The sequence below is a fragment of the Protopterus annectens genome, chromosome 13.part0 (assembly GCF_019279795.1).
Source record: "Protopterus annectens isolate FY-2018-M chromosome 13.part0, PAN1.0, whole genome shotgun sequence".
Taxonomy (NCBI): domain Eukaryota; kingdom Metazoa; phylum Chordata; order Ceratodontiformes; family Protopteridae; genus Protopterus; species Protopterus annectens.
Window position 1 is genome coordinate 554,324,678 of NC_056747.1, and position 22,584 is coordinate 554,347,261.

General features: G+C 36.8%; 1 protein-coding gene across 1 annotated transcript in view; it reads left to right on the forward strand.

Annotated features, from left to right (window-relative positions):
- The window catches only part of AUTS2 (activator of transcription and developmental regulator AUTS2), a 3,698,117-nt gene that overhangs the window by 508,657 nt on the left and 3,166,876 nt on the right, over positions 1-22,584 (forward strand). The window lies entirely within an intron of this gene.

A 22,584-nucleotide genomic window follows, 5' to 3' on the forward strand; every position in this document is an offset into this window, starting at 1 on the left:
TTTTTCATATAAGGGGTGGCGTAAGCCACAAAAATTTGGGCTAGGCTTATAAATGCCTTAGGGCAGATAGCCTAGTATAAACCTATGAACCTATGAACCTATGTAGTCATAATGCACGGTACATAACAAATTGCAAACTGCAACTCAAGCCAGAAACTCTTAGAAATGCCAGCACAGAAATATGCTAGTAGGACAAAAGGTATACTAAATACAGTTACAACTGCCAGAGAACCAGCAGTTTCCACACAAGATTAACTGCCCAAACCATTGTAGTTATTCAAAGACAATGAAACTGCCTTAAAATGTCTTCCAAAAAAAAAAATCCAATAAATTAAGGTTAAGCTGCGCAGTCATTCACATAATATGAACTTAAGTCTGAGCTAAATGCAGCCATCTTGGTATGTGTACCACATTTTTTTTTCCGGTGGCTGTTAAACTTTTGAAGCAATTTGTTCTGTTTTGCAGTTGTACTTACAGCGCCTATACTATATATGATTACTTGTATTCAGTCACCCACATTTATTACTAGAATACTTTTTCAAGTTGACAGGGGGAAGTGGAGATTCATTCAGAAAAAAAAAACACTCACTTGATAAGCAAGTAGTCTTCAAGCATTCTATAAGTAAACACCGATATAAGAACCGAGCGACTGTTTACATGAATAATCCCTGTACTTCCAATCTCCATGTCCATGAACTTTGAACTATATGTGAAATTAAAGCTGTGGAGTCATGTTAGAAAAAAATATACATGTCCCTTGTGAAAGTTTAATTGATTTTCTACAAGATACAGAGTTCTGCAAACATCCTTAAAACAAACAAGTGAAAGGTAAATAATGAGTGGGAAAAATGAGGGCCAACGGTAGAGAACCCCACGCTGCTCAGTTTCAATCTGGTGTCTGAGATCCCTTATGACAGAAGAAAAAGTATATACTCCATCCCTTACCATAAGCAAGCTGTTCTCAAGATTAAAGGAGGACTTTCAAAACTGCTGGAGCTTACAACAGAGTAGCAAACTGATCTATCTAGTATGGGAATGAACAATTTTCTACATTATAAAACCGATTTTTAATGCCAAATCTGGCAGCTTTCACTGTCTAGAAAGCAGCATAGTGCAATCAGCACAAATGTAGGGATGAAGAATAAAATATTAACATTTTCCAAAGTAATGACAGTATGTGCATTTTTTAATATAACCTACTTATTGAACTCTGTATCAACATTTTGGCATATTTAACTGCATATGAATAATAGTGTTACTATATTCAGATCTGTGTCAGAATGCATTTCTGAAAATCAAAAGGTACATTATTTTTTTGGTAAGGTGAAACCTTCTGTGCCTTGTATGAAATGGTTTAACCTCTTCTCATAAGGTTCTATAGCACTGTAATATAAAGATTGCAAATTTGTACCTCGAAGGTGCTATAGCACTGTAATATAAAGATTGCAAATTTGTACCTCGAAGGTTCTGTAGCACTGTAATATAAAGATTGCAAATTTGTACCTCAAAGGTTCTATAGCACTGTAATATAAATATTGCAAATTTGTACCTCGAAGGTTCTATAGCACTGTAATACAAAGATTGCAAATTTGTACCTCAAAGGTTCTATAGCACTATAATACAAAGATTGCAAATTTGTACCTCGAAGGTTCTATAGCACTGTAATATAAAGATTGCAAATTTGTACCTCGAAGGTTCTATAGCACTGTAATATAAAGATTGCAAATTTGTACCTCGAAGGTTCTATAGCACTGTAATATAAAGATTGCAAATTTTTACCTTGAAGGTTCTATAGCACTGTAATATAAAGATTGCAAATTTGTACCTCGAAGGTTCTATAGCACTGTAATATAAAGACTGCAAATTTGTACCTCGAAGCTTCTATAGCACTGTAATATAAAGATTGTAAATTTGTACTTCGAAAGTTCTATAGCACTGTAATATAAAGATTGCAAATTTGTACCTCGAAGGTTCTATAGCATTGTAATATAAAGATTGCAAATTTGTACCTCAAAGGTTCTATAGCACTGTAATATAAAGATTGCAAATTTGTACCTCGAAGGTTCTATAGCACTATAATACAAAGATTGCAAATTTGTACCTCGAAGGTTCTATAGCACTGTAATATAAAGATTGCAAATTTGTACCTCGAAGGTTCTATAGCACTGTAATATAAAGATTGCAAATTTGTACCTCAAAGGTTCTATAGCACTGTAATATAAAGATTGCAAATTTGTACCTCGAAGGTTCTATAGCACTGTAATATAAAGATTGCAAATTTGTACCTCAAAGGTTCTATAGCACTGTAATATAAATATTGCAAATTTGTACCTCGAAGGTTCTATAGCACTGTAATATAGAGATTGCAAATTTGTACCTCGAAGGTTCTATAGCACTGTAATATAAAGATTGCAAATTTGTACCTCAAAGGTTCTATAGCACTATAATACAAAGATTGCAAATTTGTACCTCGAAGGTTCTATAGCACTGTAATATAAAGATTGCAAATTTGTACCTCGAAGGTTCTATAGCACTGTAATATAAAGATTGCAAATTTGTACCTCGAAGGTTCTATAGCACTGTAATATAAAGATTGCAAATTTTTACCTTGAAGGTTCTATAGCACTGTAATATAAAGATTGCAAATTTGTACCTCGAAGGGTCTATAGCACTGTAATATAAAGACTGCAAATTTGTACCTCGAAGGTTCTATAGCACTGTAATATAAAGATTGTAAATTTGTACTTCGAAAGTTCTATAGCACTGTAATATAAAGATTGCAAATTTGTACCTCGAAGGTTCTATAGCACTGTAATATAAAGATTGCAAATTTGTACCTCAAAGGTTCTATAGCACTGTAATATAAAGATTGCAAATTTGTACCTCGAAGGTTCTATAGCACTATAATACAAAGATTGCAAATTTGTACCTCGAAGGTTCTATAGCACTGTAATATAAAGATTGCAAATTTGTACCTCAAAGGTTCTATAGCACTGTAATATAAAGATTGCAAATTTGTACCTCGAAGGTTCTATAGCACTGTAATATAAAGATTGCAAATTTGTACCTCGAAGGTTCTATAGCACTGTAATATAAAGACTGCAAATTTGTACCTCGAAGGTTCTATAGCACTGTAATATAAAGATTGCAAATTTGTACCTCGAAGGTTCTATAGCACTGTAATATAAAGATTGCAAATTTGTACCTCAAAGGTTCTATAGCACTGTAATATAAAGATTGCAAATTTGTACCTCGAAGGTTCTATAGCACTGTAATATAAAGATTGCAAATTTGTACCTCAAAGGTTCTATAGCACTGTAATATAAAGATTGCAAATTTGTACCTCGAAGGTTCTATAGCACTGTAATATAAAGATTGCAAATTTGTACCTCGCAGTGAAGAGACCCTTTTGCTCATCTCCTGCTACTGGCTACTCTATTAGAAAAAGCTTGTCTCTACTAAAATGTTTATGTAGGTATACAAGATGTATTGCAGATGTAAAGAGTACAGTATTAACCATCATTACTCATCTCTGTGTGTTCCTTATGTGTATGCAGGAGTATCTTGTGTGTAAGTATTTTGAAGTAAGTTGAATAAAGAACTCACTTCTAATCCAAGTGGAATCCTTACAAACTAGTTACACCACTTATGTACATTTGTTCTCTATTTACATATCTGGTGGGTCATTACAAGCAGATTCTAAACAAGAACTTCAGCAAATGATAGGGGAATGAAATGCAAAACTGAAAGCATGTGGAATGAAACTGGGTACAGGTAAGATAGTTGTCATGACAGCAAATTTGGGAAATCAGATGAAGTTAAAAACTGAGACAGAAGGGAAAATATTCGAACAAGTTAGCAGCTTCAAGTATCACAGAGATCGGTTAAAGAGAATGGAAGTCTGAGTGAGGAGGCTAGGGTCAGAGGGGCTGTAGCCAACTGTTCCAGAGTGTTCGATGTAATGTGTAACAGATGAATGTCACATTGTCTGAAAAGTAAGGTGTTAAAATAGTGTAACCAGTGTTACTGTATGGTGCAGAAACATGAGCAGTGAAAGCATAATAGATTCAAAAGAAACCTTATTGTCATTTAGGACCACACAAGTGAAGCCTAAATGAAATTATAAATGTCAGCGCACGAGAGAAATGCAGTGCAAATGACACAAATACAGCGGTATCAGAGAATAGCATAAGAAAGACAATAAAAACACTTATGACATGCAAGAGGTAGTTCACATTACATAAACACACTCAATGCTCACTATCCAATCATAAATAATAAATAAACAGACACCACCAAACCCTTCACTGTTAGGATAGAGAATAAATAGAGACTAGTGCATAGTAGCTGTTTATTATCATATTGCACTCATTAACCTTACACGTGACTCAGTATAGCCATCATATTGCATATAATAGCTGAGGAAGCTAGAGGTGATGGAGTAGAAGTGTCTGTGATGGGTGACGGGATGCACTCTGTAGGACAGGTGAGGGAATGAGGATATGGAAGCAAAAAGTCAAATAGCTCTAAATTCAGGAAAAAGTTCAGAGAACAGATGATACTGGTTCAGGCACATGTGCAGGAAAGCAGAAGACGATCTGGCAAAGATGACTTGGGACATACAGGAAGAAGGCAATCCAGCAAACAGATTGATATGTGAGAAAAGACCTGTAACAGGCATGACTCTTAAAGAAGGTAGGAGAGTACTGAACTGAGAGAGATGAAGACAGTTGACATGTCACATGGCACATCAACCACATATAGAAAATATAAAAAAGGTGTTTTATGAGGGTAAGGCAAGATGTAACTGCAGCAAACAAGAGCCCAGAGGCCGAGAGTACATACCTTTATAACTTTGTATTAGAATATGTTGCATACCTTTAGAGTGCCTTATTGTGCTGTTGAACTGCACAAAGCAGACTGCGGTGCAATGAACAGTGTTTTCTGTATTAAACTGTTATTATGCACAGCTATGAGTTAATCAAATTATTGAAAACACCTTGCTTGATACATAAATATTTATATCTTAGTGTAGTTTCCTATACCCTCCAGGCTAAAGACTGAATGCACAATTTAACATTGTATTTGTATTCCATCAGTGACTCTTGCAGAGACATATAACTAATGTCCACATCTGTCAGCCTTTGTGTACTAAACAACATAACACTGGCCTTTAAAATCATTGCTAGGGTCAAAAACAAGAGCACTTTCTTAATTTTTCAGAATACAAGGTCTTGTGGTACTAGGCCCCATATCGTTAATGATAAGGAAACTTTGTACGTAGTCCTGTCAATGAACATAGTATGAACCCTTAGAGAGGTCTAACTTTATAAACACGATTGGTAAACCCAGGAGGAACAAGGCAAAATCTAGTTAAGAAAGTCATGGGGTTGTGTCTATATTACAGCTTTTGACCGGTATGCTAATGCCTGAATCTTGCAGCTTAATGTTTATGTGAGGTATGCAACCAGACAGAGAGATGGGGGTGGATGTGGATGACTAGTGTCAGCTTGCCAGTCCTAAGAAAGACTGTCTGCTAAGTATTGCCATAGGGTTACCTTCTTGAGAAGGCCATGGAAGTACACAAGGACTCAGGACTGAGACAAACCTTAGATTGATTGCTCTCCAACCAGGGTTCATAGCTGTGTGGAAACATGTACCTATCCTGGGCTCAGTAAAACAGATACTGCACAGTGTTTGTCATCCAACAAGTAGAATGTTGGTTATAGGCTTTGTCATTCAAATTTCCACAGCGGACAAGGATGCGCCTATAGTGAAACTACTCTGACTTCCATGTTTGGCCATTTTATTGTGGTATCTGCATGCCTGGGATACCCTTTCCTCATAAGTGGCCCTAAGAGATGTGCAGGGATAAACCAGATTTAAGATCTGGGGAAAAAAGGGATCAGATTGTCAGTGTCATTGAGGTGTCCAGAACAAGATTAATAAAAAGTGATTATGAAAATATACATGGGTATATGTATGAGAGCACTCCGCATAACTGAATGTTCATAATTTCAAATGGGTTTAACTGTGGCAGAAGTGATCAAAAGTCATTTGATTGCTTCTGCTGGTGTTGAGGGTGTATACGGCTGTGCACAGTGGGAATTGGAGAATTTGCTCTTTCCCTCAGTAAAGTCATCTTGAAGCTGGTATGTATAATTACAGGGGGTGTGTGGGGGGGGGGCATGTGCCCCCCCCCCACAAAAAAAATAAGTGTTTTGTTTTCTCATTGTTTTGGCTTTTCATCTTTTAGGATCAATAATTAGCCATTCAAGGTTTGTGTACTTTGATGTTTCGAAGCACGCCTGTATATAAATATGAGTTACATTCAAAATATTGAAAATGTTAATATGTGATCCCAGAGTTGGCATATGTAATTAACATGGTATATGGGGGAAATAGATTTTTCATATTTAGATTTTTCTAAATTGTGACATACCCTTGTCTGTGTATCTATATAAAATTGTCTGTATATACAAATATATACATAGAGAGATATGTATTTGTGTTGTTCGACTTTTTTTTATTTTTTTATGTCATCTTTCTTGCTGTTCCTGTTAGTTCATAGTCAGAATTATTCAATGCTGAGTTTTGGGCAGAATTCATAAACAATGTATACAATTTGTAAGAGCTGTTGGATGGCATGACTGTATGAACCATATTACCAAGTCCTAAGCAGTTCATAAACAGTCTCAAATGTTATTTCATACTGACATACACTCCTCACCGGAATGAGTCATGGCACAAAGTAGGTATTGATGTAGCACAACAATATTTGTAATTCACAAAAGTATTAATCACAAACTTCACTGAGTGGGAACCAGGCATTTTATATTAATCTAACTGTGGACTGCCAGCACTTAAGGCAGGAATAATGTGACTGATATGCCAGGGATAGCAGTGTTGTTTGGGGAAAATAGTTGCCATCAAAAAACGATCATGTCCTTACTGTTCACTTAAGTACACCACCTAAATTAATGATTTAACACAGCAATGTATGAGTCTGCAGTGCCACACACACAACTGCTGAATGACATTCACACATTTCCCTTCTACATGAGACTGTGAAAAGCACCCACCAGTTGGTGAGGATCTCTTCCTTTGTATATCTCTGAATGCTCTGTACTCCCAAATCACAGCCAGAATGTCAAAGCTGGAGTATAGTAGAATAGAACACAGCACCTGTATCAGCATAGAATTACTGCTATGTTAATGTTCATGATGCTACATCTCATGATAGGTTCATAGGAGATTATTCTTCAAATGGCTTAAAAGCCTTTACAAGTATAGCCAATATATTCTGATTTTACCCAATATATGGCTGCTAGAGACAAGGGAATAGCATAGATTGGTGCCTATGCTTTGAGCATCTTGCATAGGTTCATAGATTTATAGAGGGTTACTAGGCTAACAGCCGTAGAGCCCTTGCAAGCCTAGCCATATTTATCCCAAGTTGCCCCAATTGTTGGTGATTAAATGAGTGAAGTTCACAGTTAATACCAACTTCTTCTGTCCAGGAGGGACATGGACTCTACCCCAGGAGTGAATTTGTGGTCACTCATCCATTGAGCTAGGTTGCATTTGAAGAGAGTCAGGTTGGGGCTCTGTTTCATATGAATTGAAAGCTTGTTCCAGAGAAGTGGCAGTCTCTGAGAGATGCATCTGTCTCTCCAGCATGTCCCGTTCATGTCAGAGGCTAGGTTAATATCTCTATAGTGAGAGACCCTAATGCAGTTTTATTTACAAATGTGTAGGATTTCCATTAGGGCTGGGTCAGAGACTGCCTGTAAGCCAGGCACAGGTCACCTCTTAGCAACCTGTTGGAGACAGAATACGGTGACAGGGCTTTCAGTTTTTCCACATAAGACTTGTTTTGTGTACCCTGTAATTTCTTTGTGAGAAACCTCTGTGGTCTCCAATTGTTGGAGGTGAGTGGTGAGGTACATGCAAAAGGGAGCATTGTACTTGCTTATTGGTCTGCTTTGGCTGAGTGTAATGGAATTATAACATCCTTAGCTGTAGCTGGGATGCCTTTACTTATTAGATGTGCAGATAGCAGGATTCTCTTACGGTGGTGGATATGTGGTGATCAAAGTTCTGATTAGGAGTACCTAGATCATGTACCAATGGGACTACACTTAGGAGGGTGTTATATATAATGTAATTAGCAGGGATGTCAGCTTTCCCAAAGGGAATGGTAATGCATTTTTTGCATTTAGCTTTAATCCTTGGCTTTGGCACCAGTAAATTGTCTGCATTAACCCTGTCTGCAGCATATTAATATCATTGGGGCACTCGATGATTGCACCCAATTTGCAGTCATCAGTGACTTTGGTCAGCCACAGGCCATCCAAGTTTGTCTGGACCTCTGAGAAATAAATTCTGCACAGTAAGGGGACCCACCACAGAACTCTGTGACATCCCACTGGTGACTGGTCTTTTGCTAGAGGTGAAGTTAGCCACTTTGACAGTGTGCCCTGTCAGAGAGTCAGTTAGCTACCCATTTCATAATGTAGGGGTTAATTCACAATTGTGAGAGTTTCTCTATAATACCTGAGTGGGGATTGTGTCAGATGCCTTGGCTAGGTCTTTCCATAGTCAAGGGCCTTGGTGACTTTCTTGAACTCAACCATGTTTAGCAGGCATGATCTACCTTTAATGAATCCAAACTGAGTTGAGTCCAGAGTTTGGAGATTACCTTACAGATTGCCCCTGTCCATAAATGTCATAGGCACTACCCCAGGTGTGAATTTGTGATTCCCCATCCATTGATCCAAACTAAGTTTGAAGAGGGCCATGTAAGGGATCTGTTTAATGTGAATAGGAAGCCTGTTCCAAGTAAGGGGCCATATCTGAGATCAATATTTGTTAGAGTATACATAAATGTACTGTATTCCAGTTTAACACATACAGTATGCAGAATGCTGTTATTTCACCTACTACATAGTTCACCATTGCACAACAAGAAGACCAGAGTGGTATGTGATTCAGGATCATATAGACTGGTCTGTATACAACAGAGCAGTGGTGTAAGCATCTTTTGTGAATCTTGTTCCTGAAAACGTTCTGAATATACTGTGCATCTCTCCTGTACAGGACTTCAGACTGTGTCTATAAATCTGGAAGCTCAACTCAAAAATAAAAAAAGTACTAACGACAGTATTTGGACTATGACCATTCTTTTTGGCTTTGTTATTTAATAAAGTTCATTAATAAAATAATGTAGTAGACAGTGGCTGATTTATTAGTATAATAATTACATTGTTGAATATCTCTCTCTCAGCTTAACAAAGGAATCGGAGTGTTGTCCTTATGTCTGCTATTATGGGGTCTACTTGTTATTTACAAAGACCTGGCTGCTCTCATATCGCTGTATCATTTAAACTATTTCATTAAATGAATGTTAAAAATGTCATATGAAGATGTAATGAAAACTCAAGCTACAACTTGCCTTGTTTCTCTCCTAATGCAAATATGTCAGTATTACAATATGATGTAAGATGTATAGCAAATTTTGTAGTGTCCGAAGCACAAAAAGCAATTTGAAGACATATTATATCTCTGCAAAGCTAACAAATCTATGAACAGCATCCCAGGTAGTGATAAATGTTTATTATGATTGCTTGTTTGTATATATATCCTACCTTGTTGCTTTCTTTTGCATAGCTTGTGTATGCTTTGCTATTCTGTATGTACAACACTATTCCTGTGCAAGGGTCATGGATGAAAACTAAGGAACAGTCCACTTACCTGACTAACAGGTAAATAAGTAAATAAAATCATTTCCTTATTAAACATCTCCTGTAAAGTAGTGTATGTAAGAAAACTTGAGAATTTGCAATATACAGAACTGTCTTTTCCCCAAACATACTGCATAAACCAATATAAAAGCAGAATTTGTAGATATAATTTGAACATTGATCTTTATAAAACACCAGTTAGATACAAAAAATGAGACACGATTCAAATCTGTTTAAGCCATATTATAAAAGTTGCTCCCTTAGAGCATTCATCAATGTTTCTAACCCGTATGGAAATGTTTTTGAACGAGTTAAGTATTTTAAGTTGTCAGTTCTAATAAAGTTAAATTAGTATCATGCACTCGGTGCAAAGTGAATGGGAAATTTTAATTCAACTCTTATACTTCTGTTTGTAGTAAAATAAACTGTATGGCAACTGTCCCAGCATTCCTCCTCAAAGTACTATTATTTTAGGATAAAATGGAAGCGCTACTAATACTGTAGCAAATTTTTTTGACATTTTTATGAATACAGATATTGCTATGCAATAGTTTTAAATTACAAAAGAGGGAGAGAGAGAGAAAATGCATGAAAAACAATTATTTTATTTGATATGATTTTTTCCATCATCCTTTCCCATTTCATATTACAGTTCAGCAACAAGATTAATGTAAAATTATTCTGAATGTTAAAGTTGCTGATGCTTGTCTCAGAAAAGAAGTACACATGGTGGTTCAGAGATAATGGGCAATGTGTAGCAGGATGAATAGAGAGCTTATTTGTAGGAAAAGGAATCGATGCTACAAGGGAAAAGGGGGGGGTGGCAAGGAATATAACGGCAATTACACCAGCAAATGTTGTGTTTATGTATAGATATATATATATATATATATATATATATATAATGTGTGTATGTGTGGCTAAAACTGAAGACAGCAAAAGCAGAAGCTTTGGAAACATATTTAAATGACAGCACACATGCAATCCTTTCTAGTCTGGTTTTCAGTCCAGGCATAGTAACGAGATTGTTCATTTACTGATCTGTTGATGAGAATTCAGCATTGCTATTTGTTCAGTGCCCTCTTACATTTTGCTGTAGCATGTTATACAGTTAATTATAAAGCTATTACTTTGTCATCACAGGTATTCCCCTGAAAAGGTTTTCCTTCTACCTAGTCAGACAGAGACTTGATGATGGTCGAGGATGAATTCTTCCTATCTCAGGTCTATATTACAATGTTGAACTTGTATATGTTTGAACGTTGTAATATCAAACCCAAAAATCCGAAATCCAAAAACTAGCAAAGCCACAGCACATCGATTTTTTTTCCTGGTGAAAAAAATTGGTGGGCATTTTCAGGGCTTTGCTATTTCACCACTGTGGTGCGATCTTGGAGTTGGTATATTTAAGTAGGGGGGTGGTGGGGCACAACCCCCCACATTGGGGATGTGGGGGGCAAAGCCCCCCACTTTAGTTTAAGTTTAAAGTTTAATTTTCTTTTTTTTTTGCCATGGAACAGCAATTTGTTTCCCTGGGAAAAAAAAAATCGGTGTTCTGCGTTTTCATTATTATTGGGTTCCAGATTTTAGGGTTCAATATTACAATGTTCGAACGTATGTTAGTTCGATATTGTGACATAGACCCTCCTCTCTTTGATGTATGGTATGCCATAAGGTTCAGTTATGGTCCACTATTTTGACCTACAGTACCGGTGTACTGCTAATGTATGTTTCTCACCCTCAAAAACAGACTTGAAATATATCCATAATTGGAAGTTTCATCATTAGCAGAAGATTGATACCTCCAAGAATTTGCTGTGGCCTTTCATGCCATTGTCCATAATTCATTTGCTATAATACTGACCCTGACATTGTTCAAATGGTGACAAACTGGAATTCATATCAAAGGTTCAGAATTTAGTGGTGATTTTGATGTGAGGCTCACCCTTATTCAACCTCCAGATCTTCAAGTAGTTGTACATATTGTTTCCTTCGGACTGAGCTGCTTTAATTCCCTGTATGTGGAACATCCAGACTCAGAGCTTGACCATCTGCATTTGGTTCACAACTCTATGGCTCAGCTGCTGGCATAGTTTTCTTGATATAATATTTTGCACTGATTATATTCCAGGATCAAACTTGTCATATAAGTCCATTATTCTTAATTACCCTTTAACTTTCATTTGTCATGTGTGCTGTATCAACCCTTTGATTTGTATTTCATCTACTGACTTACAGCCAGTTAATACTTGTTAAACATTTGTAAACTAAAATGTTATTTAATGTAATTTTTTTGACTTTTGGTTTGTAAACCCTGGGAGAGTCTGAGAATGGTCCATCTGAATCAGTGATCCACCCAGACAACAAATCAATTAAATAAAATCAAATACAAAAATATCTGCAAAAGCTGTATTGGTAGCTAGCTCAATTAAGTATGGCCTATTACGTTTTGATCCTTGTTTACATGGCCTTCATAGTGAGAACCCTTTATATTAATGAGCTTGTGGCATGGTATTAGCCCACATGTGGTCTGTACTGTTCTACCCTCGGGTTGGTGGCCGTTCCAAAGGTGTGGCTCAGTTCATGTGGTGAACATTCCTTTCTGGTTCAAAGGATTTACTTTTGCATCCTCTGACCACGGAAAATGAGAACGTCTTTGACATTTACATACTTTAAACATTCCTTAAAGTTATTTTTCAACTGTCTGCATCATACTATATACTTATTGTAAAAGTTCTTTTAACATTCACTGTTCAGTTTATTACTATTTACACATTTGTAATTTTACTTCAGTAGAAATTGGGTTGTACTTCACTTAAATTTTAATTAGAAATTTCCCTTCTAAAGAATGCGAAGATATTACAAATTAAGACAAATATTAAATATTAAATATCTTGAACTGGACAATGTGCTTCCTCTTATTGTGACATATGTGACGTTAGCAAAGGCATTTGATAAACTTTCACTTTGTATTGTCTTGGCCAGTCTTATGACTTGTGGCTAGTGGCATCTTATAAATTGGAGCCCACAGCCCTCACTGTCTGCAAAGAAAAAACAAATGTTATAGTCATCACTGCTAACTTGTTTTTGATTTCTTATGTGCTAAACACAACAGTTGCTAAAACCCACAATGTTTAGCTGTAATTAAGCCAAGGCTGTTGCATAGCACTGCTTACTGTATTTACTTCTTTAGACTCAGGGTACCTAGCATTTGCACATGCGCAGTGTTTTCAGTGACACTGCAGCTAGGAGCAATTTATTTAAAGAAAAAGCGCAACTTTGCAACAAATAAAGGATTTGCAGTGGCCCTACCTAGAGCAGCTGTAGCTTTCTTCTTCTTTTTTCTGTCCCATGATTCATTTGGATGGCAATGACAGTAGCAAACAGAAAGGCAGTACATTACTAATTAAGCATATAAGGTAAGGTATACAAGATTTGTCTTCTCATCTCTAAGTAAAAGTCATCTGCCTTCTGGATGAAAAGTTCAAATCCGTAAGTCACTTCAAATGCATCAGGCAAATGCAGACATAGCTTGGAAGATCTAGCTGTTCTACTCCAGCAAGTTTCTAGACAAACATTTACTGTTCACTAAAAACGTGCAAGCTTGCTCAGTCAGGTGAGGTAATGAGATTATAGGCTGACTTTCACGGACTGAACAGGTGGACTGCAGTACCTGATCTGAAGCAGTTCAGAGAGGCTTGTTGTTATTATTATTATTATTTTGAAAAACTGAGGGGGAACTGCTGTCAAAATTATTTCTACTGCCTGTCCTTTCAAAGCCATTGTATTTTAATACTTTTGGTTTGTGAAATGCAACACATTCAGATAGGCATGGAAAAGGATAAACCTGATGGCTTCTTGCAATTTGCAGTATTTTCAGACCTTTATGAATCCTGTGCAGTGTTTGTGTGAGACTTATGTACCTATTCTGTGTAGTCAGTTAATGTTTAGTATCAACCCCAAAAATGACTTTTTTGTTGCAAATTTTTGACATAGCTATCAACCTTCCATCTCCAAACAGTGGGACACTGACAGTTATAATCTGGAACAGATGTGTAAAATGTGGAAGACATACTAACAGTTAAGTAAGAGCTTCAACTAGGAAGCCCTCATGATGGTTAAATGTGTTATTTAATACTTTAAAATGTGTTTTAAATAATAAATATGATTCAGTACTATTCACCATGGAGATAAGTTAAAGAAAAGTCTAAACACTGAATCTGTGACAGCCCCCTTTCAGTGTGGAACTGTGAGGAAGATCGACTTTTTAGGACTCAAAATGATAGATGACCCTCATAATAAGCTACAAATGATAGATGACCCTCATAATAAGCTACAAATGATAGATGACCCTCATAATAAACTACATTTGATAGTTATGACAGTACAGGGACTTTACTTGTACTATTGTTTGCAGATGAATGTTGCAAATAGAAAGCAGGAATTTATTTTTCCCTTTACCTATGGTGATGTGACTGTAAAATTAGTATATTTAAGTCTAAAGGCCATAAAGGCAATGCAGTGCATTTGCCTTCTGCAAAAAAAAAAAAAAAAAAAAAAAAAAAAAAGGTCTCTGTTTTTCACTGGTGCATAATTTTTGCATAGATATGCTTTAATGATGATGCATTATTTTTAAGTCAGGTGATTTGATGGTTAAACAGTCATTGTTTTATCATGTGTCCTTTTAAACACTGTTTTAAAGCATGGCATGTGGCAATATCTGGGCATTCAATGGATGATTAGATTTTGAGGCAGGAGTGTGTGTTTGAGTTTGTAAACTTGCCTGCAGTTTGTTATTTTAAAGATACGCATAATCAGATGTTAACAGGTAAAGTGTTGCTACGCATGTTAGTTGCTAAGCAAACTCATGTACTCAGCCTCTGTTTTGGGTTAGATTGTTGCATTGCCTGTAGTTTGCTATTTTAATGCCATTTGAGCTGCACACTCTATGCGCTGTATGATTAAGATCTAGTATAACCTCTGTTATTAAAGTTCTCCTGTCCAGCACGCAATCCAATTCTCTCCCACCCATAGCTTCACTGCCACTACCTGTCCTTGTTTGACATACATTAGTTCGATACTTTTTATTTCAACTTTCCTTCCTTTTCTCTCCTATCACACAAAGTCCTAAATTTTAACTAAAATTGTTTATACTGCTTTATTTCTGCTGGTGTTTTTCTATAGGCTCACTGTGTGCAGTAGCTTAACTGTACCTCTCTTTTAGCATTTTTAGTAACCCAGGACATATTCCATGGTCAACAGAGTCTCCTGCCCCACAGCAGGATTGTGGCAAACAAAGACGCATGCAACTAGAGCACCAGACTCCTTCAGTCTTTGACCAGTAACCAAGAACTCAACTTGTGTAGGTGCTCAACTACCACATACTCCTGGCTAATTCAGGAGCAGCTTGGATTCAGATATTTCTGCTAAGCATCTCACTGTTACACTAGTATACTAGCAACTCCTCAGCCAGGAGCAGCAGTTGCATACCTCTCCCTACCATATGCTCCCCCCTTAACTGAGCCTCTTACCAGGCAAAATTGGAAAAGCTAAATTAAATGGCAATAAACCTTTGTCACCTACTAGATTGCCAACTGGCTCACAGACAAGACACAGATAATCGAAACAACAAATTTTGCCTCCAAAAACAGACCAGTCACCTGAGGAGCAGACTCACTATCCACATAAAACAAAGTTCAGCCCTGTCCATTTTCAAGTGCAACTTAGATCTGTGGATGGGAATAGAAAATTTACCCAAGGACTGCATCCTGTACTGCTTTTGGACAGAGGCAGCTCCAAAATGCTTTATCCCATGCATAGATCCCCTGAACTTATGTATGGTATGATCCCAGTTATTCTCATTAGGTGTAATATATAATTATCAGCCCTGGGATGGGTAAAACTAATCTCTAACCAAATGGGATAAGTTATTTTATGCTCAAAAAGGGAAATTGGCTAGGCTTAAAATGGCCTTCAAGGGCAGTTAACCTAGTACTTTCATACGAACCTATGATTTTTATACTGCAAGACAGAGTGCTGACTGACATAAAATTTAAGAACTTTGTATCTACTCTGAAATCTTAAATGTAATTTATAAACACACTTAGTTGAAGTATACCTGTTTCCATTACAGGCAAGACAGGAGTAAGAAAATGCTTGTGTATTAAATATTCTGCAGATGGACTGCACATGGAAATCCACATTAATTCTGTGATGGCGATATCCGTAAATAATTTAATCTTTTCCATGGTGATATAAGGTACTAGTGATTTAAACATAAGAACTTTGATGTTTTCAGATTTGGAATTATGTTGCTGATTATATTGTATTCTGCTTAGTGTTGACAATATAATGTTGCCTATTTTAGACATCATTAAAATATTGCCAAAATTCAGGGGAATTATTGCGGTAGAAGACATTCATTGGAGAAGTTCTAATAGAGCTAAAGCCCCCCCACCGCACACACACACACTAAGTTGTATAATTTCAAAACTTCTCTCAGGTGGCAGTTATTGTTTTTATATACTTACCGGAATTACAGAGTGAAGACCTAAGTCTTGATCTATTAACATAAATTGTCATGCAATCCTAGATTTCATAGTCTCACTATACACTTGTAGACAATATCTGCAAACAAGTCATGCTCATAAACAGAACCGTGCTCCAGGAAAGAAGTGTTTTGTACCTGGTGAGTCTTAGCTGGTTAACAAGTGAATAAAAAGTCTTAATGCTGGTATGCTCTCTTCAGTCTACTTAGGAGCACAAGATATAGTGTGCCCCAGAAGGATTCTGATCACATCAGTATAATAAATAAATGTCAAAATGCCATCTTTGGGCTACAGCTTGACAGTCACAAAGTTCCAACAAGTAAAACCTGCAGCTGAATGTGATTCTTTGGAAGACAGCATTTGGACTTCTACTCCTCAGCCACTGTAATAATGAAAGCTCCCTAAAAAACAATATATATATTGGGTCTACTTGAGAAAATGCCGACATTCATATGGCCGAGACCATATGATTGGCATTTTGAAATGTCGAGCATGTATAGCTGAGATCTCTATACAGTGCGGAACTGGGAGATTTCCCTTTTCTGCACTGCAGTGTGATCTTGGAGTAGGAATATTTAAGTAGCAGGGGATGTGAGTGGTGCAGGGGGGCTTGACCCCCCCCCCTGCTAAACACAGTTAGTGAAGTGGGGCTGTGTGCTTTACATTATGTAGGAGAGGTTCAACATTTCAAAATCTAGATCCAATGGTCTCTGCTATATGAAAGTCGTCGTTTTGGAATGCTGAACATCTGAAGTAGATCTATATATATATATATATATATATATATATATATATATATATATATATACATTTTTTTTTTTTTTTTTTACTGAGTCTTTGTTTCCTGCCTTCTACCTGCCAGCCATCAAGTCTTTCCTAAATGAACTTCAACTCATTTGTTTCCTAGTGTTGAAGAGAACCTTATATCGGGGATCCGTCAAATGCAGTCAGGATGAAAGATATCCGGGGAGGCTGTCCTCCATGCAGACATCAGGGAATTAAGATCTCATATAACAAATGAGAGCTGTTTTGTGTTATATGACCAAACTTGCTCCATTTGGTAAAGGGATGGACTAACCACATCACCTCAATGGCTCATATACCACTAATCAAGCTTACATTCCCCTATAGACGGTACCATCATCAGCAGTCGCTTGGTAAGCCTCAAACTTGCTCCCAGGTTACATCATTTCTTGCCATTTCCCCCTCCAAAGTGTTATCTTTTTTAATGTCATGACTGGGTCTACCCCTCCCCCACTGGGGTGGACATGTCCATCCTCCCATGCCACACCATAAAATTCCTGCACAATTACTCATTCTTGGGTCACCTGGTTGTCATCAGGGCTTAACCCATCTACTCCACTGACAGGGCTTATCAGCAATAGAAAATCTGAAGTCTTGTGTGCAGGGCAGCAGCAATCAGCTGCCCCAGCAGCATAACAACACACATACTTAAAACAACTCAACACATCTAAAATCCAAAGCCTTTACATCTACAAGATTTAAGATGTAGAGTAATTAGGAAATGCAAACTTGAGTCTGAAGCCTGTTGTGGTGGTGTAAAATCCATCAGGTAAGATTGGTTTAACTAATATCTATAAACATGCAGTGTTTGCTTTATTTTACAGTTAGAAAATATTATTTGTAAGAGGTTTGTGGTGTACGTTTTAAAGATGTACTTCTAAGTTGAGAAAAACAAGGAAAAATCATTCATGCAAATAGATCCTAGCTGTTGATAACTGAAAAACCTCATCTAGAAGAACCTTTCTGCAGGCTGTTGTGTATAACCTTCATGGCTGTTTGATTGTAGGAGTCATTCCTTGTAACCTTTACAGGTTTAAGAGATGTTCTGACCATGACGTTGTTATAGGTAGGTTCTTGAGGAACACTCGGTGCTGGACAATATACTAGAAAAAGGCCCATTTTATTGAAAAATATCAAAAGAGCTTTTTTACCCTGTAAAACGTAACTGTCTCACTATGAAAAGAGTATTGTTTTATTCGCAAAGTTTATAGCATTCTTAGAGGTGTTATTTAAAGTATCAGATTGAAGGTGTACAGACTCTTTCCAAAGGGGGGGGGATGTTAGAGCTTTCCCTGACACAAATATACTGCTTTACATATGATATTTGTACAGAAGATGTATGTCTACCACTGTACATAACCAGATGAACATTCCTGTAACTAGTTTTCTTTCTCCAACAAACTTTGTGTAAAAGGGATGTAGTGCTACCTTTTGTCAAATCAGTCTTCAAAGTGCTGTACAAATGTCAGTTTTCTGTCTAGTGTTTTGAAGAATGGTAACCAGCCAGGTATTGTGTCATTATTTGTGTATTATATAGAGAAGTATGATCAGGTCTCTGATAATAACCATGTTATTGTATGCTTGCGCCATGTACCGTAACCATGTTGTTGTATGTTTGAGCCATGTATGCCATGTTTCACATCAAAAGCAAAGCTCGAGAGGTGACTCTTAGCATCCATGTTGAAAATACATAAGTAAAAGTTACGATCAGAGACGTGATCATAATTCGTTGCAGTGCATGAAGCTTTACCTGCTCCATTTACTGCTGCATACACAGAGAGAATAAAGGGGAATGTGTCTTACCAGCTTTGAAGGCCATGAATGTATTGCAGTACTTACTGCTGAGTGGGAGACTGGATATTAACAGCACTTAGAAAGGTGCTTAACAATTGTTAAGCACCTAAGTGCTGTTAATATCTGGTCTCACCTTAGTGAAGCATTTAAGAAGTTTGTATTTTTCTCAATATTGGAGTGTAATGATGCTATCCCCTGCCTTACATATTATTTTCCTTTTGCTGAAAACTGCTGCTGTTCTTGATTTCAAAATAATCTGATTACAAGCATGCTTTCAAATACATTTTATGTTTTGGCATATTAGGAGTAGCAATATGCTTTTATTTAGGAGTTCTCCTTACATTTCTGCTGTAAGTAACACATGCATTAAAAAGTACATATTGTTGTGTCTTTCAGCTTTTCCCGGTTAGGGGTCACCACAGTGGAACTCCAGTCCGCTAATGATTGGCAATAGATTTTTACGTGCCGAGTTGCTAGCCCTGACACAAAACCTTCAATGAAGGTACGCCCATTCACGCATGTCTCCACACAGAAGACGCTCTAGCTGAGAATCGAACAGGACATCTTAGTGTGAGGTGACAACACTACCGCAGCACCACCAACGCAGTATGCATTAAAAGTACATATAAATATAAAAATCCTGTTATGCATAATTGGACAGTAGTAACAGCATTGCAAATACCAGAGACATAATTAGATTATGAGCATAAAACAGAGATACTATATAATAACTATTTTGCCTATAACAGACATAAAAAGCTAAAGAGTTACTGGAAATAAATCAAGTCTAACACTTATACCAACATTCTTTGCTGTTTTGTAATAACACTGGTGCTGATGTGCTGAAAACGTTTAGCTTCTTTTTTTATTTTAGCCCATGCCATGAACACGGCAACATTACATGAAGATCAAGCTTCACAGAATTTTTCAGCAATATCTGAAACTTAAAAGGCATTTTTGCCCCTGTCACATTCAGTATATTTTCACTTTTGTTTGAGTGTTTCTATTTGTTTATTTGCCTGTAGTCATTTTAGCTCAAAAGGCTTCACCAGAGACGTACTCTATTTAAGGGTCAGAAAAAATATGAAAAGTTAAGAACACATCATCTTGATAGCTCGACATAGATATTAAGATGTGTCATGACACATCTGAAAAACTCTATGACACACTATCAAAAGAGACCACTAGAGCCATATCACACACAGTACATAGAAAGACATCTTCAAATATTTGATCAGTGTTTGAAAAATACTCGACAAATAGAGCCCTTACAAGACATTGCTCTCATGGCTAGCAGAAAGAAAATGTTATAAATGAGTTCACAGAATTATTTTGATATATCTGAGCATCCCTTTCTGTTTCTTGCTTTCTGAGTTGTTTGTGTATTTCCGTATAGAATGCATGTATCTTGAAGTCACAGTATACTCCACTTCTTGTAACTGCACTAATCTTTTTTTCTTCCTTGTATCTTTATTCTGTTTTTGTGTTCTGTTTTTTTGCATTGGTTGGTTTAGAATGGTGTTGGTATAATCTAAAATAAAGGAAAAAATATATAAAAACAAAAATATATAAATAAGAAATAGGGTAGCTTAGTTAGTAATGTTGCGGCTGATGTGCGATGCTTGTTTGTCATCTGCGTTTTCATTTCTCTGCAGACTACACACCACCCATGTGTCCGTATGGGTTCTCACTGGGTGTCCAGTATCCTCCCACACCACAAAACACCCTGTAGATGAATGGGTGATGCTCTGGATTTCCCATCGCTGTACAAACTGTATGTGATTGAGCATGTATGTACATGCTGTAATGGTTTGGTGTCCTTTACAGGATTAGTTCACATCCTTCTGTCCACTGGAGAACTGGATACAGCCCATCTCCCTCATAACCTTGATTTGGATTAAGGAAGTTATTCGAAAATGAATAACTGGGTGAGTGAATAAGAAGAGCTAAAAGCTGGTAATGTATAGTGCTAATATATGACATTTGTCTAGAGCTTTGTGCCATTTTCTTATACTGATATGGACTGTTCTTGAGGAGAGAAGCCATATAATCCCTCTTTCCGTGTATTTTTTCAGAGTTGAGTTGAACAGCCTTTATACACATGTACCCTTCTAAATACTACAATACTTAAAATCATTTTAAATTAGTGATGACATCAATTATGAAATAATCACTACATATCAAGTCTTGTTTCTTTTCTTTTAACTTCCTCTTCAGTATGCTGGAGCCAGTTGCAGTGGATATATATTTCTCTGTTTAAACTTAACACTGTTGGCATGTTGGCAGATAGCCATTTAAAACAGGAGAAGAGATGAGGTTTTGCAGAAAATGTTTAGTAAGAATGCAGGATTTACATAAATTTCAAATGAGCTGGTGGGTATACAAGGAAGTGTGTGGTGATGAGTCAAAATTACAAGTATTCCTACATCAACCATGCAGGATCTGGAGAAGAAAACATCAAAATCCATAACGTCAATCATGTGCAACCCTGACATTGTACCGAATAGTGAAAAACCCTATTCCCTCAAACACAGAAACAAGCCCTAACATGGTTCCTGTTGGATGGGATTGGGGGTGGGGCAAATTGAGGATTTGATATTATGGGTTTTGGTATGAGTGGATTTTGATGTTTCTGCCTCAAAATCCTGCATGTTCAACAAAGGAATAATGCATTTTGATACTAAACCACATGGTGACTTGGTGTGGGATTCGATAATTTCAAAATAATTCATAGCGGGGAGTTTCTGTAATGTATTTTGCAGTTTTATTTTATGATGGTTTTAAATCTTCATAAGAGGGTAAATTGTCAGTTAAACATAATAACGTAGCCTTTTCTCTACAGTCATGTGATCTTGATGTTGGCGTATATCACTAGTAGAGATTTATGGTGTATTCAGAGTTCTGCCTTGCAGTAATATTTTGTGCATTATTTGTTAGGCTGAGTTTTAATAGGTTAAGGATTCCATGGGTTAGGGTCACTGGAATGGTTTCTTGATGACTCTAGCATAAATGAGGTGAAATTAACTTTTTTAACTGGCCAGAGGACTTGGAACCAGTTACCCTTCTTTAATTGCCTGTATAATTTCGACACGTTTGCATAACTCTTGGCTCATTCCCACAGAGCTCAGCAGTGCTTGAAATCCTCACATGTGCCACTGAAGTGATTTTCTTGCATCGTGTACCATTCAAAAGCTAAGTACTTGTAATTAAAAATTGCACTTCTAGAAGCTATTTAAGTGATTGACTGCTGATTTCTTGTTTTATTTATGCATATATCTACATTTAAGGCTGAAATTATTGCATGTGCTCAAACTGTCTTGTTGTTGAGTGATTGACTTGAAATCTCCTTGTTTAGCCAGTTTATTAAAGTTTTGCGATAGTGTACACTCTCAAGTAGCCTTTTTTGTCTTTTTACATTGAGGACTAGGATATTCCATCTAGTGGCAGTAGATGGTTGCTTGGTCTGTATGAGTTGAGAAACACATAAGACAGCTGTAAGTGTAGTCATTTTAATGGCTAAATGGCTTAGTAGCCAGTTTCCTGTGTTTTAAATGCCTGTATAAATTTGGTGCATTTGCTTGTCACTGCACATTGCACAGCAGTAGTTAGTAGTGCTGTACATATATGCAGACACTTAGTAACCAGGTTAGTCCTATAACACGGGTTCTTAAACTGTACAAATAACTCGGTGAGTG